This window comes from Arachis ipaensis, chromosome B5 (genome assembly GCF_059453495.1).
Source record: "Arachis ipaensis isolate K30076 ecotype BB chromosome B5, ASM5945349v1, whole genome shotgun sequence".
In the NCBI taxonomy this organism is placed as follows: domain Eukaryota; kingdom Viridiplantae; phylum Streptophyta; class Magnoliopsida; order Fabales; family Fabaceae; genus Arachis; species Arachis ipaensis.
The window spans coordinates 80,261,029-80,275,559 of NC_142440.1; the positions used below are offsets into that span (position 1 = coordinate 80,261,029).

The 14,531-nt window shown below is 37.6% G+C and overlaps 2 non-coding genes across 2 annotated transcripts; both read right to left on the minus strand.

Annotated features, from left to right (window-relative positions):
* Positions 1 to 2,001: 2,001 nt before the first annotated feature.
* LOC148564740 (small nucleolar RNA R71) lies at positions 2,002 to 2,109 on the minus strand. Its single transcript, XR_015883912.1, has one exon. It is a non-coding gene; the product is annotated as a small nucleolar RNA R71 (small nucleolar RNA).
* Positions 2,110 to 10,024: 7,915 nt separating this feature from the next.
* Positions 10,025 to 10,132, minus strand: LOC148564741 (small nucleolar RNA R71). The gene has a single exon (XR_015883913.1). It is a non-coding gene; the product is annotated as a small nucleolar RNA R71 (small nucleolar RNA).
* Between the last annotated feature and the right edge of the window lie 4,399 nt (positions 10,133 to 14,531).

The window sequence follows — 14,531 nt, forward strand, 5'->3', positions numbered from 1 at the left end:
CTAATACGACTGTAGGGCATGTTAGACGTGTCATGTCTGAGTTACATACTAAAGCTTGGCTGGCTATTAAGCCATGCCTGACCCTTTGATTGGAGCTTTAGAGCATAAGATTCCTGGAATTCATATTAAAAATTTTGAATCCTTATTTTTCTCTTTTCTAAATAATTTTCGAAAAATATAAAATAAAAATCCAAAAAAATTAGAAAATCATAAAAATCAAAAATATTTTTTGTGTTTCTTGTTTGAGTCATGTGTCATGTTATAAGTTTGGTGTCAATTGCATGTGCATCTTGCATTTTTCGAAAAAAAAAATCATGCATTCATAGTGTTCTTCATGATCTTCAAGTTGTTCTTGGTAAGTCTTCTTATTTGATCTTTATATTTGCATGTTTTGTGTCTTTTCTTGTTTTTCATATGCATTCTTGAATTCCTAGTGTCTAAGAATTAAAGAATTCTAAGTTTGGTGTCTTGCATGTTTTCTTTGCATTAAAAATTTTTCAAAAATGTGTTCTTGATGTTCATCATGATCTTCATAGTGTTCTTGGTGTTCATCTTGACATTCATAGCATTCTTGCATGCATTCATTGTTTTGATCCATAACTTTCATGCATTGCATCATTTTTCTTGTTTTTCTCTCTCGTCATAAAAATTCAAAAATCAAAAAAATATCCTTCCCTCTTTCTTCTCATAAATTTCGAAAATTAGATTTGACTTTTTCAAAAATTTTTAAAATCTAGTTGTTTTTATGAGTCAAATCAAATTTTCAATTTAAAAATCTTATCTTTTTCAAAATCTTTTTCAAAAATCAAATCTTTTTCATTTTTCTTAGTTATTTTCGAAAATAACATCACCAATTAATGTTTTGATTCAAAAATTTCAAGTTTGTTACTTGCTTGTTAAGAAAGATTCAAACTTTAAGTTCTAGAATCATATCTTGTGATTTCTTGTGAATCAAGTCATTAATTGTGATTTTAAAAATCGAATCTTTTTCAAAAAAAAAAAAAACTAATTTCTATCATATATTTTCAAAAATATCTCCTTATCTTATCTTTTTCAAAATTTGATTTTAAAATATCCTTTCTAACTTCTTATCTTCTTATCTTTTCAAAATTGATTTTTAAAATTTGTTTCAACTAACTAACTAACTTTTTATTTGTTTCTTATCTTTTTCAAAACTACCTAACTAACTCTCTCTCTAATTTTCGAAAATATCTCCTTCTTTTTCAAAAATTCTTTTTAATTAATCAATTATTTTAATTTTTTATTTTAATTTTCGAAAATTACTAACCCTTTTCAAAAACTATTTTCAAAAATCACTAACTCTTTTTTCAAAAATAATTTTCGAAAATTCTCTTCTCTCTCATCTCCTTCTATTTGTTTATTCATCTACTAACATCTCTCCCTCACTCACATAAAAAAAAAAGAGGATCTCTATTATTATTATTCTGTGCCCTCTTCTTTGTCATATGAGCAGGAGCAAGGATAAAGAATATTCTTGTTGAAGCAGATCCAGAACCTGAAAGGACTCTGAAGAGGAAACTAAGAGAAGCTGAATTACAACAAACCAGCAAGCACCTGTCAGAAATTATCAAACAAGAAAAGAAGATGGCAGCTGAAAATAATAATAATGCAAGGAGAATGCTTGGTGACTTTACTGCACCTAATTCCAATTTACATGGAAGAAGCATCTCCATTCCTGCCATTGGAGCAAACAACTTTGAGCTGAAACCTCAATTAGTTTTTCTGATGCAGTAGAAGTGCAAGTTTCATGGACTTCCATCTGAAGATCCTTTTCAGTTCTTAACTGAATTCTTGCAGATCTGTGATACTGTTAAGACTAATGGAGTAGATCCTGAAGTCTACAGGCTCATGCTTTTCCCATTTGCTGTAAGAGACAGAGCTAAAATATGGTTGGACTCTCAACCTAAAGATAGCCTGAACTCTTGGGATAAGCTGGTCACGGCTTTCTTAGCCAAGTTCTTTCCTCCTCAAAAGCTGAGCAAGCTTAGAGTGGATGTTCAAACCTTCAAACAAAAAGATGGTGAATCCCTCTATGAAGCTTGGGAAAGATACAAACAATTGACCAAAAAGTGTCCTTCTGACATGCTTTCAGAATGGACCATCCTGGATATATTCTATGATGGCTTATCTGAGCTATCAAAGATGTCATTGGATACTTTTGCAGGTGGATCCATTCACCTAAAGAAAACGCCTGCAGAAGCTCAAGAACTCATTGACATGGTTGCAAATAACCAGTTCATGTACACTTCTGAAAGGAATCCTGTGAATAATGGAACGCCTATGAAGAAGGGAGTTCTTAAAGTTGATACTCTGAATGCCATATTGGCTCAGAATAAAATATTGACTCAGTAAGTCAATATGATTTCTCAGAGTCTGAATGGAGTGCAAGCTGCATCCAACAGTACTCAAGAGGCTTCTTATGAAGAAGAAGCTTATGATCCTGAGAACCTTGCAATAGCAGAGGTGAATTACTTAGGTGAACCTTATGGAAACACCTATAACTCATCATGGAGAAATCATCCAAATTTCTCATGAAAGGATCAAAAGCCTCAACAAGGCTTTAATAATGGTGGAAGAAACAGGTTTAGCAATAGCAAGCCTTTTCCATCATCCACTCAGCAACAGACAGAGAATTCTAAGCAGAATCCATCTAGCTTAGCAAACTTAGTCTCTGATCTATCTAAGGCCACTGTAAGTTTCACGAATGAAACAAGGTCTTCCATTAGAAATTTGGAAGCACAAGTGGGCCAGCTGAGTAAAAGGATCACTGAAATCCCTCCTAGTACTCTCCCAAGCAATACAGAAGAGAATCCAAAAGGAGAGTGCAAGGTCATTAACATAAGCACCATGGCCGAACCTGTAAGGGAAGGAGAGGACGTGAATCCCAAGGAGGAAGACCTCCTGGGACATCCAGCGGTCAATAAGGAGCTTCCCTCTGAGGAACCAAAGGACTCTGAGGCTCATCTAGAGACCATAGAGATTCCATTGAACCTCCTTATGCCATTCATGAGCTCTGATGAGTATTCCTCTTCTGAAGAGAATGAGGATGTTACTAAAGAGCAAACTGCCAAATTTCTTGGTGCAATCATGAAGCGGAATGCAAAATTATTTGGTATTGAAACTTGGGAAGATGAACCTCCCTTGTTCATCAATGAACTAAGTGATCTGGATCAACTGACATTGCCTCAGAAGAGACAGGATCCTGGAAAGTTCATAATACCTTGTACCATAGGCACCATGATCTTTAAGGCTCTGTCTGACCTTGGTTCAGGAATAAACCTCATGCCCCTCTCTGTAATAGAGAAACTGGGAATCTATGGGGTGCAAGCTGCTAGAATCTCATTAGGGATGGCAGATAATTCAAGAAAACAGGCTTATGGACAAGTAGAGGACGTGTTAGTAAAGGTTGAAGGCCTTTACATCCCTGCTGATTTCATAGTCTTGGATACTGGAAAGGAAGAGGATGAATCCATCATCCTAGGAAGACCTTTCCTAGCCACAGCAAGAGCTGCGATTGATGTGGACAGAGGAGAATTGATCCTTCAAATAAATGAGGACAACCTTGTGTTTACAACTCAAGGATCTCTCTCTGCATCCATGGAGAGGAAGCATAAAAAGCTTCTCTCATAGTAGAGTCAAACAAAGCCCCCACAGTCAAACTCTAAGTTTGGTGTTGGGAGGCCACAACCAAACTCTAAGTTTGGTGTTGAAATCCCATATCCAAACTCTAAGTTTGGTGTTGGAGAGTCTCAACAATGCTCTGAACATCTGTGAGGCTCCATGAGAGCCCACTGTCAAGCTATTGACATTAAAGAAGTGCTTATTGGGAGGCAATCCAATGTTTATTTATCTAACTATATTTTTGTTTCTCATGTTTTCTTAGGTTCATGATCATGTGGAGTAACAAAATAAATATAAAAATTGGAAACGAAATCAAAAACAGCTGAAGTAAAATCACACCCTGGAGGAAGCACCTGCCTGGCGTTCAACGCCAGAACAGAGCATGGTTCTGGCGCTGAACGCCCAAAATGGGCAGCATCCTGGCGCTGAACGCCCAGAACAAGCATGGTTCTGGCGTTCAACGCCAGAAATGGCAACAAATGGGCGTTGAATGCCCAAAATGGGCACCAACCTGGCGCTGAACGCCCAGAGTTGTGTGTAAGGGCATTTTACATGCCTAAATTGGTGCAGGGATGTAAATGCCTTGACACCTCAGGATCTGTGGACCCCACAGGATCACCTCAGGATCTGTGGACCCCACAGGATCACCTCAGGATCTGTGGACCCCACAGGATCACCTCAGGATCTGTGGATCCCACAGGATCCCCACCTACCTCATCATCTCTCTTTCCATTCATGATCATCCCTTCTGTTTTCCATTTACCACTCACATCTATACACCTACCTACCTTCAAAATTCAACATCTCTTTCCCACCCAATCCCACCCATATGGCCGAATACACACATCCCTCCATCTCCTCCATATATTCTTCTTCTTCTATTCTTTCTTCTTTTGCTCGAGGGCGAGCAACATTCTAAGTTTGGTGTGGTAAAAGCATAAGCTTTTTGTTTTTCCATAACCATTGATGGCACCTAAGGCCAGAGAAACCTCTAGAAAGAGGAAAGGGAAGACAAAAGCTTCCATCAAGGGTCTATAGCTCAGTGGTAGAACATTTGACTGCAAATCAAGAGATCCCTGAGATACCTCAGGGGATACATTTTCTTCCACACAATTATTGGAAGCAACTAAGGGTGGAACATCAAAAGCACTCCATCATCCTTCATGAAATAAGAGAAGATCAAAAAGCAATGAGGGAGGAGCAACAAAGACAAGGAAGAGACATAGAAGAGCTCAAGGACATCATTGGTTCCTCAAGAAGGAAACGCCACCATCACTAAGGTGGATTCATTCCTTGCTCTTATTTCTTCTGTTTTTCGTTTTCTATGTTAAGTGCTTATCTATGTTTGTGTCTTCATTACATGATCATTAGTAGTTAGTAACTCTGTCTTAAAGTTATGAATGTCCTATGAATCCATCACCTCTCTTAAATGAAAAATGTTTTAATTCAAAAGAACAAGAAGTACATGAGTTTCGAATTTATCCTTGAACTTAGTTTAATTATATTGATGTGGTGACAATGCTTCTTGTTTTCTGAATGAATGCTTGAACAGTGCATATGTCTTTTGAAGTTGTTGTTTAAGAATGTTAAATATGTTGGCTTTTGAAAGAATGATGACTAAGAGACATGTTATTTGATAATCTGAAAAATCATAAAAATGATTCTTGAAGCAAGAAAAAGCAGCAAAGAACAAAGCTTGCAGAAAAAAAAATGGGCGAAAAAAAAAATAGAAAGAAAAAGAAAAAGCAAGCAGAAAAAGCCAAAGCTCTTAAAACCAAGAGGCAAGAGCAAAAAGCCAATACCCCTTAAAACCAAAAGGCAAGGGCAAATAAAAAGGATCCCAAGGCTTTGAGCATCAGTGGATAGGAGGGCCTAAAAGAATAAAATCCTGGTCTAAGCGGCTAAACAAAGCTGTCCCTAACCATGTGCTTGTGGCGTGTAGGTGTCAAGTGAAAACTTGAGACTGAGCGGTTAAAGTCAAGGTCCAAAACAAAAAAAAAAAAAGAGTGTGCTTAAGAACCCTGGACACCTCTAATTGGGGACTTTAGCAAAGCTGAGTCACAATCTGAAAAGGTTCACCCAGTTATGTGTCTGTGGCATTTATGTATCCGGTGGTAATACTGGAAAACAAGGTGCTTAGGGCCACGGCTGAGACTCATAAAGAAGCTGTGTTCAAGAATCATCATACTGAACTAGGAGAATCAATAACACTATCTGAACTCTGAGTTCCTATAGAAGCCAATCATTCTGAACCTCAATGGATAGAGTGAGATGCCAAAATTATTCAAGAGGCAAAAAGCTATAAGTCTCGCTCATCTGATTGGAGCTATGTTTCATTGATAGTTTGGAATTTATAGTATATTCTCTTCTTTTTATCCTATTTGATTTTCAGTTGCTTGGGGACATGCAACAATTTAAGTTTGGTGTTGTGATGAGCTGATAAGTTATACGCTTTTTGGCATTGTTTTTAGTATAATCTAGTTACTTTTAGGGATGTTTTCATTAGTTTTTATGTTAAATTCACATTTCTGGACTTTACTATGAATTTGTGTGTTTTTCTGTGATTTCAGGTATTTTCTGCCTGAAATTGAGGGACTTGAGCAAAAATCAGATTCAAAGGTTGAAGAAGGACTGCTGATGCTGTTGGATTCTGACCTCCCTGCACTCAAAATGGATTTTCTAGAGCTACAGAACTTGAAATGGCGCACTTCCAATTGCGTTGGAATGTAGCATCCAGGGCTTTCCAGCAATATATAATAGTCTATACTTTGGCCAAGTTTAGACGACGCAAACTGGCGTTCAACGCCAGCTCTCTGCCCAAATCTGGCGTCCAGCGCCAGAAAAGGATCCAAAACCAGAGTTGAACGCCTAAACTGGCACAAAAATTGGCGTTCAACTCCAAGAAGGACCTCTACACGTGCAACACTCAAGCTCAGCCCAAGCACACACCAAGTGGGCCCTGGAAGTGGATTTATGCATCAATTACTTACTTTTGTAAACCCTAGTAGCTAGTTTATTATAAATAGGACATTTCACTATTGTATTTGATATCTTTGGACGCCTGGTTCTTAGATCAGAGGGGCTGGCCATTCGGCCATGCCTGGACCTTTCACTTATGTATTTTTAACGGTAGAGTTTCTACACTCCATAGATTAAGGTGTGGAGCTCTGCTGTTCCTCAAAGATTAATGCAAAGTACTACTGTTTTCTATTCAATTCATCTTATTTTTCTTCTAAGATATTCATTCGCACTTCAACCTGAATGTGATGAACGTGACAATCATCATCATTCCCTATGAACGCGTGCCTGACAACCACTTCCGTTCTACATTAGAATTGAATGAGTATATCTTAGATCTCTTAATCAGAATCTTCGTGGCATAAGCTAGAATGATGGCAGCATTCAAGAGAATCCGGAAGGTCTAAACCTTGTCTGTGGTATTCCGAGTAGGATTCAATGACTGAATGACTGTGACAAGCTCCAAACTCGCGATTGCCGGGCGTAGTGACAGACGCAAAAGGATAGTAAATCCTATTCCAGCATGATCGAGAACCGACAGATGAATAGCCGTGCCGTGACAGGGTGCGTTGACCATTTTCACTGAGAGGATAAGATGAAGCCATTGACAAGGGTGATGCCTCCAGACGATTAGCTGTGCCGTGACAGGGCATTTGGATCATTTTCCCGAGAGAAGACCGAAAGTAGCCATTGACAATGGTGATGTATCACATAAAGCTAGCCATGGAAAGGAGTAAGACTGATTGGATGAAGATAGCAGGAAAGCAGAGGTTCAGAGGAACGAAAGCATCTATATTCGCTTATCTGAAATTCTCACCAGTGATTTACATAAGTATTTCTATGCCTATTTTATTAATTAATATCGAAAACCCCGTTACTATTTTATATCTTCCTGACTGAGATTTACAAGGTGACCATAGCTTGCTTCATACCAACAATCTCCGTGGGATTCGACCCTTACTCACGTAAGGTATTACTTGGACGACCCAGTGCACTTGCTGGTTAGTTGTGCGAAGTTGTGACCCATGGTATTGGCATCATGTTTTTTTTGGCGCCATTACCAGGGAAAGAAAGAGCGATGAATTTTACATAATTAAAGTGTAATCACAATTTCTGCGCACCAAGTTTTTGGCGCCGTTGCCGGGGATTGTTTGAGTTTGGACAACTGACGGTTCATCTTGTTGCTCAGATTAGGTAATTTTCTTTTTGTTTTCTTTTCAAAAATTTTTCAAAAAAATCTTTCAAAAATTTTCCCTTTGTTTTCGAAAAAAAAAATGTGTTTTCAACAATGTAATTTTCTTCAGAATTTTTAAAGAATGAATTCTAGTGTTTCATGAAGCATGGCTGGCTATAAAGCCATGTCTAATACGACTGTAGGGCATGTTAGACGTGTCATGTCTGAGTTACATACTAAAGCTTGGCTGGCTATTAAGCCATGCCTGACCCTTTGATTGGAGCTTTAGAGCATAAGATTCCTGGAATTCATATTAAAAATTTTGAATCCTTATTTTTCTCTTTTCTAAATAATTTTCGAAAAATATAAAATAAAAATCCAAAAAAATTAGAAAATCATAAAAATCAAAAATATTTTTTGTGTTTCTTGTTTGAGTCATGTGTCATGTTATAAGTTTGGTGTCAATTGCATGTGCATCTTGCATTTTTCGAAAAAAAAAATCATGCATTCATAGTGTTCTTTATGATCTTCAAGTTGTTCTTGGTAAGTCTTCTTATTTGATCTTTATATTTGCATGTTTTGTGTCTTTTCTTGTTTTTCATATGCATTCTTGAATTCCTAGTGTCTAAGAATTAAAGAATTCTAAGTTTGGTGTCTTGCATGTTTTCTTTGCATTAAAAATTTTTCAAAAATGTGTTCTTGATGTTCATCATGATCTTCATAGTGTTCTTGGTGTTCATCTTGACATTCATAGCATTCTTGCATGCATTCATTGTTTTGATCCATAACTTTCATGCATTGCATCATTTTTCTTGTTTTTCTCTCTCGTCATAAAAATTCAAAAATCAAAAAAATATCCTTCCCTCTTTCTTCTCATAAATTTCGAAAATTAGATTTGACTTTTTCAAAAATTTTTAAAATCTAGTTGTTTTTATGAGTCAAATCAAATTTTCAATTTAAAAATCTTATCTTTTTCAAAATCTTTTTCAAAAATCAAATCTTTTTCATTTTTCTTAGTTATTTTCGAAAATAACATCACCAATTAATGTTTTGATTCAAAAATTTCAAGTTTGTTACTTGCTTGTTAAGAAAGATTCAAACTTTAAGTTCTAGAATCATATCTTGTGATTTCTTGTGAATCAAGTCATTAATTGTGATTTTAAAAATCGAATCTTTTTCAAAAAAAAAAAAAACTAATTTCTATCATATATTTTCAAAAATATCTCCTTATCTTATCTTTTTCAAAATTTGATTTTAAAATATCCTTTCTAACTTCTTATCTTCTTATCTTTTCAAAATTGATTTTTAAAATTTGTTTCAACTAACTAACTAACTTTTTATTTGTTTCTTATCTTTTTCAAAACTACCTAACTAACTCTCTCTCTCTAATTTTCGAAAATATCTCCTTCTTTTTCAAAAATTCTTTTTAATTAATCAATTATTTTAATTTTTTATTTTAATTTTCGAAAATTACTAACCCTTTTCAAAAACTATTTTCAAAAATCACTAACTCTTTTTTCAAAAATAATTTTCGAAAATTCTCTTCTCTCTCATCTCCTTCTATTTGTTTATTCATCTACTAACATCTCTCCCTCACTCACATAAAAAAAAAGAGGATCTCTATTATTATTATTCTGTGCCCTCTTCTTTGTCATATGAGCAGGAGCAAGGACAAAGAATATTCTTGTTGAAGCAGATCCAGAACCTAAAAGGACTCTGAAGAGGAAACTAAGAGAAGCTGAATTACAACAAACCAGCAAGCACCTGTCAGAAATTATCAAACAAGAAAAGAAGATGGCAGCTGAAAATAATAATAATGCAAGGAGAATGCTTGGTGACTTTACTGCACCTAATTCCAATTTACATGGAAGAAGCATCTCCATTCCTGCCATTGGAGCAAACAACTTTGAGCTAAAACCTCAATTAGTTTCTCTGATGCAGCAGAAGTGCAAGTTTCATGGACTTCCATCTGAAGATCCTTTTCAGTTCTTAACTGAATTCTTGCAGATCTGTGATACTGTTAAGACTAATGAAGTAGATCCTGAAGTCTACAGGCTCATGCTTTTCCCATTTGCTGTAAGAGACAGAGCTAGAATATGGTTGGACTCTCAACCTAAAGATAGCCTGAACTCTTGGGATAAGTTGGTCACGGCTTTCTTAGCCAAGTTCTTTCCTCCTCAAAAGCTGAGCAAGCTTAGAGTGGATGTTCAAACCTTCAAACAAAAAGATGGTGAATCCCTCTATGAAGCTTGGGAAAGATACAAACAATTGACCAAAAAGTGTCCTTCTGACATGCTTTCAGAATGGACCATCCTGGATATATTCTATGATGGCTTATCTGAGCTATCAAAGATGTCATTGGATACTTTTGCAGGTGGATCCATTCACCTAAAGAAAACGCCTGCAGAAGCTCAAGAACTCATTGACATGGTTGCAAATAACCAGTTCATGTACACTTCTGAAAGGAATCCTGTGAATAATGGAACGCCTATGAAGAAGGGAGTTCTTAAAGTTGATACTCTGAATGCCATATTGGCTCAGAATAAAATATTGACTCAGTAAGTCAATATGATTTCTCAGAGTCTGAATGGAGTGCAAGCTGCATCCAACAGTACTCAAGAGGCTTCTTATGAAGAAGAAGCTTATGATCCTGAGAACCTTGCAATAGCAGAGGTGAATTACTTAGGTGAACCTTATGGAAACACCTATAACTCATCATGGAGAAATCATCCAAATTTCTCATGAAAGGATCAAAAGCCTCAACAAGGCTTTAATAATGGTGGAAGAAACAGGTTTAGCAATAGCAAGCCTTTTCCATCATCCACTCAGCAACAGACAGAGAATTCTAAGCAGAATCCATCTAGCTTAGCAAACTTAGTCTCTGATCTATCTAAGGCCACTGTAAGTTTCACGAATGAAACAAGGTCTTCCATTAGAAATTTGGAAGCACAAGTGGGCCAGCTGAGTAAAAGGATCACTGAAATCCCTCCTAGTACTCTCCCAAGCAATACAGAAGAGAATCCAAAAGGAGAGTGCAAGGTCATTAACATAAGCACCATGGCCGAACCTGTAAGGGAAGGAGAGGACGTGAATCCCAAGGAGGAAGACCTCCTGGGACATCCAGCGGTCAATAAGGAGCTTCCCTCTGAGGAACCAAAGGACTCTGAGGCTCATCTAGAGACCATAGAGATTCCATTGAACCTCCTTATGCCATTCATGAGCTCTGATGAGTATTCCTCTTCTGAAGAGAATGAGGATGTTACTAAAGAGCAAACTGCCAAATTTCTTGGTGCAATCATGAAGCGGAATGCAAAATTATTTGGTATTGAAACTTGGGAAGATGAACCTCCCTTGTTCATCAATGAACTAAGTGATCTGGATCAACTGACATTGCCTCAGAAGAGACAGGATCCTGGAAAGTTCATAATACCTTGTACCATAGGCACCATGATCTTTAAGGCTCTGTCTGACCTTGGTTCAGGAATAAACCTCATGCCCCTCTCTGTAATAGAGAAACTGGGAATCTATGGGGTGCAAGCTGCTAGAATCTCATTAGGGATGGCAGATAATTCAAGAAAACAGGCTTATGGACAAGTAGAGGACGTGTTAGTAAAGGTTGAAGGCCTTTACATCCCTGCTGATTTCATAGTCTTGGATACTGGAAAGGAAGAGGATGAATCCATCATCCTAGGAAGACCTTTCCTAGCCACAGCAAGAGCTGTGATTGATGTGGACAGAGGAGAATTGATCCTTCAAATAAATGAGGACAACCTTGTGTTTACAACTCAAGGATCTCTCTCTGCATCCATGGAGAGGAAGCATAAAAAGCTTCTCTCATAGTAGAGTCAAACAAAGCCCCCACAGTCAAACTCTAAGTTTGGTGTTGGGAGGCCACAACCAAACTCTAAGTTTGGTGTTGAAATCCCATATCCAAACTCTAAGTTTGGTGTTGGAGAGTCTCAACAATGCTCTGAACATCTGTGAGGCTCCATGAGAGCCCACTGTCAAGCTATTGACATTAAAGAAGTGCTTATTGGGAGGCAATCCAATGTTTATTTATCTAACTATATTTTTGTTTCTCATGTTTTCTTAGGTTCATGATCATGTGGAGTAACAAAATAAATATAAAAATTGGAAACGGAATCAAAAACAGCTGAAGTAAAATCACACCCTGGAGGAAGCACCTGCCTGGCGTTCAACGCCAGAACAGAGCATGGTTCTGGCGCTGAACGCCCAAAATGGGCAGCATCCTGGCGCTGAACGCCCAGAACAAGCATGGTTCTGGCGTTCAACGCCAGAAATGGCAACAAATGGGCGTTGAATGCCCAAAATGGGCACCAACCTGGCGCTGAACGCCCAGAGTTGTGTGTAAGGGCATTTTACATGCCTAAATTGGTGCAGGGATGTAAATGCCTTGACACCTCAGGATCTGTGGACCCCACAGGATCACCTCAGGATCTGTGGACCCCACAGGATCACCTCAGGATCTGTGGACCCCACAGGATCACCTCAGGATCTGTGGATCCCACAGGATCCCCACCTACCTCATCATCTCTCTTTCCATTCATGATCATCCCTTCTGTTTTCCATTTACCACTCACATCTATACACCTACCTACCTTCAAAATTCAACATCTCTTTCCCACCCAATCCCACCCATATGGCCGAATACACACATCCCTCCATCTCCTCCATATATTCTTCTTCTTCTATTCTTTCTTCTTTTGCTCGAGGGCGAGCAACATTCTAAGTTTGGTGTGGTAAAAGCATAAGCTTTTTGTTTTTCCATAACCATTGATGGCACCTAAGGCCAGAGAAACCTCTAGAAAGAGGAAAGGGAAGACAAAAGCTTCCATCAAGGGTCTATAGCTCAGTGGTAGAACATTTGACTGCAAATCAAGAGATCCCTGAGATACCTCAGGGGATACATTTTCTTCCACACAATTATTGGAAGCAACTAAGGGTGGAACATCAAAAGCACTCCATCATCCTTCATGAAATAAGAGAAGATCAAAAAGCAATGAGGGAGGAGCAACAAAGACAAGGAAGAGACATAGAAGAGCTCAAGGACATCATTGGTTCCTCAAGAAGGAAACGCCACCATCACTAAGGTGGATTCATTCCTTGCTCTTATTTCTTCTGTTTTTCGTTTTCTATGTTAAGTGCTTATCTATGTTTGTGTCTTCATTACATGATCATTAGTAGTTAGTAACTCTGTCTTAAAGTTATGAATGTCCTATGAATCCATCACCTCTCTTAAATGAAAAATGTTTTAATTCAAAAGAACAAGAAGTACATGAGTTTCAAATTTATCCTTGAACTTAGTTTAATTATATTGATGTGGTGACAATGCTTCTTGTTTTCTGAATGAATGCTTGAACAGTGCATATGTCTTTTGAAGTTGTTGTTTAAGAATGTTAAATATGTTGGCTTTTGAAAGAATGATGACTAAGAGACATGTTATTTGATAATCTGAAAAATCATAAAAATGATTCTTGAAGCAAGAAAAAGCAGCAAAGAACAAAGCTTGCAGAAAAAAAAATGGGCGAAAAAAAAAATAGAAAGAAAAAGAAAAAGCAAGCAGAAAAAGCCAAAGCTCTTAAAACCAAGAGGCAAGAGCAAAAAGCCAATACCCCTTAAAATCAAAAGGCAAGGGCAAATAAAAAGGATCCCAAGGCTTTGAGCATCAGTGGATAGGAGGGCCTAAAAGAATAAAATCCTGGTCTAAGCGGCTAAACAAAGCTGTCCCTAACCATGTGCTTGTGGCGTGTAGGTGTCAAGTGAAAACTTGAGACTGAGCGGTTAAAGTCAAGGTCCAAAACAAAAAAAAAAAAAAGAGTGTGCTTAAGAACCCTGGACACCTCTAATTGGGGACTTTAGCAAAGCTGAGTCACAATCTGAAAAGGTTCACCCAGTTATGTGTCTGTGGCATTTATGTATCCGGTGGTAATACTGGAAAACAAGGTGCTTAGGGCCACGGCTGAGACTCATAAAGAAGCTGTGTTCAAGAATCATCATACTGAACTAGGAGAATCAATAACACTATCTGAACTCTGAGTTCCTATAGAAGCCAATCATTCTGAACCTCAATGGATAGAGTGAGATGCCAAAATTATTCAAGAGGCAAAAAGCTATAAGTCTCGCTCATCTGATTGGAGCTATGTTTCATTGATAGTTTGGAATTTATAGTATATTCTCTTCTTTTTATCCTATTTGATTTTCAGTTGCTTGGGGACATGCAACAATTTAAGTTTGGTGTTGTGATGAGCTGATAAGTTATACGCTTTTTGGCATTGTTTTTAGTATGTTTTTAGTATAATCTAGTTACTTTTAGGGATGTTTTCATTAGTTTTTATGTTAAATTCACATTTCTGGACTTTACTATGAATTTGTGTGTTTTTCTGTGATTTCAGGTATTTTCTGCCTGAAATTGAGGGACTTGAGCAAAAATCAGATTCAAAGGTTGAAGAAGGACTGCTGATGCTGTTGGATTCTGACCTCCCTGCACTCAAAATGGATTTTCTAGAGCTACAGAACTTGAAATGGCGCACTTCCAATTGCGTTGGAAAGTAGCATCCAGGGCTTTCCAGCAATATATAATAGTCTATACTTTGGCCAAGTTTAGACGACGCAAACTGGCGTTCAACGCCAGCTCTCTGCCCAAATCTGGCGTCCAGCGCCAGAAAAGGATCCAAAA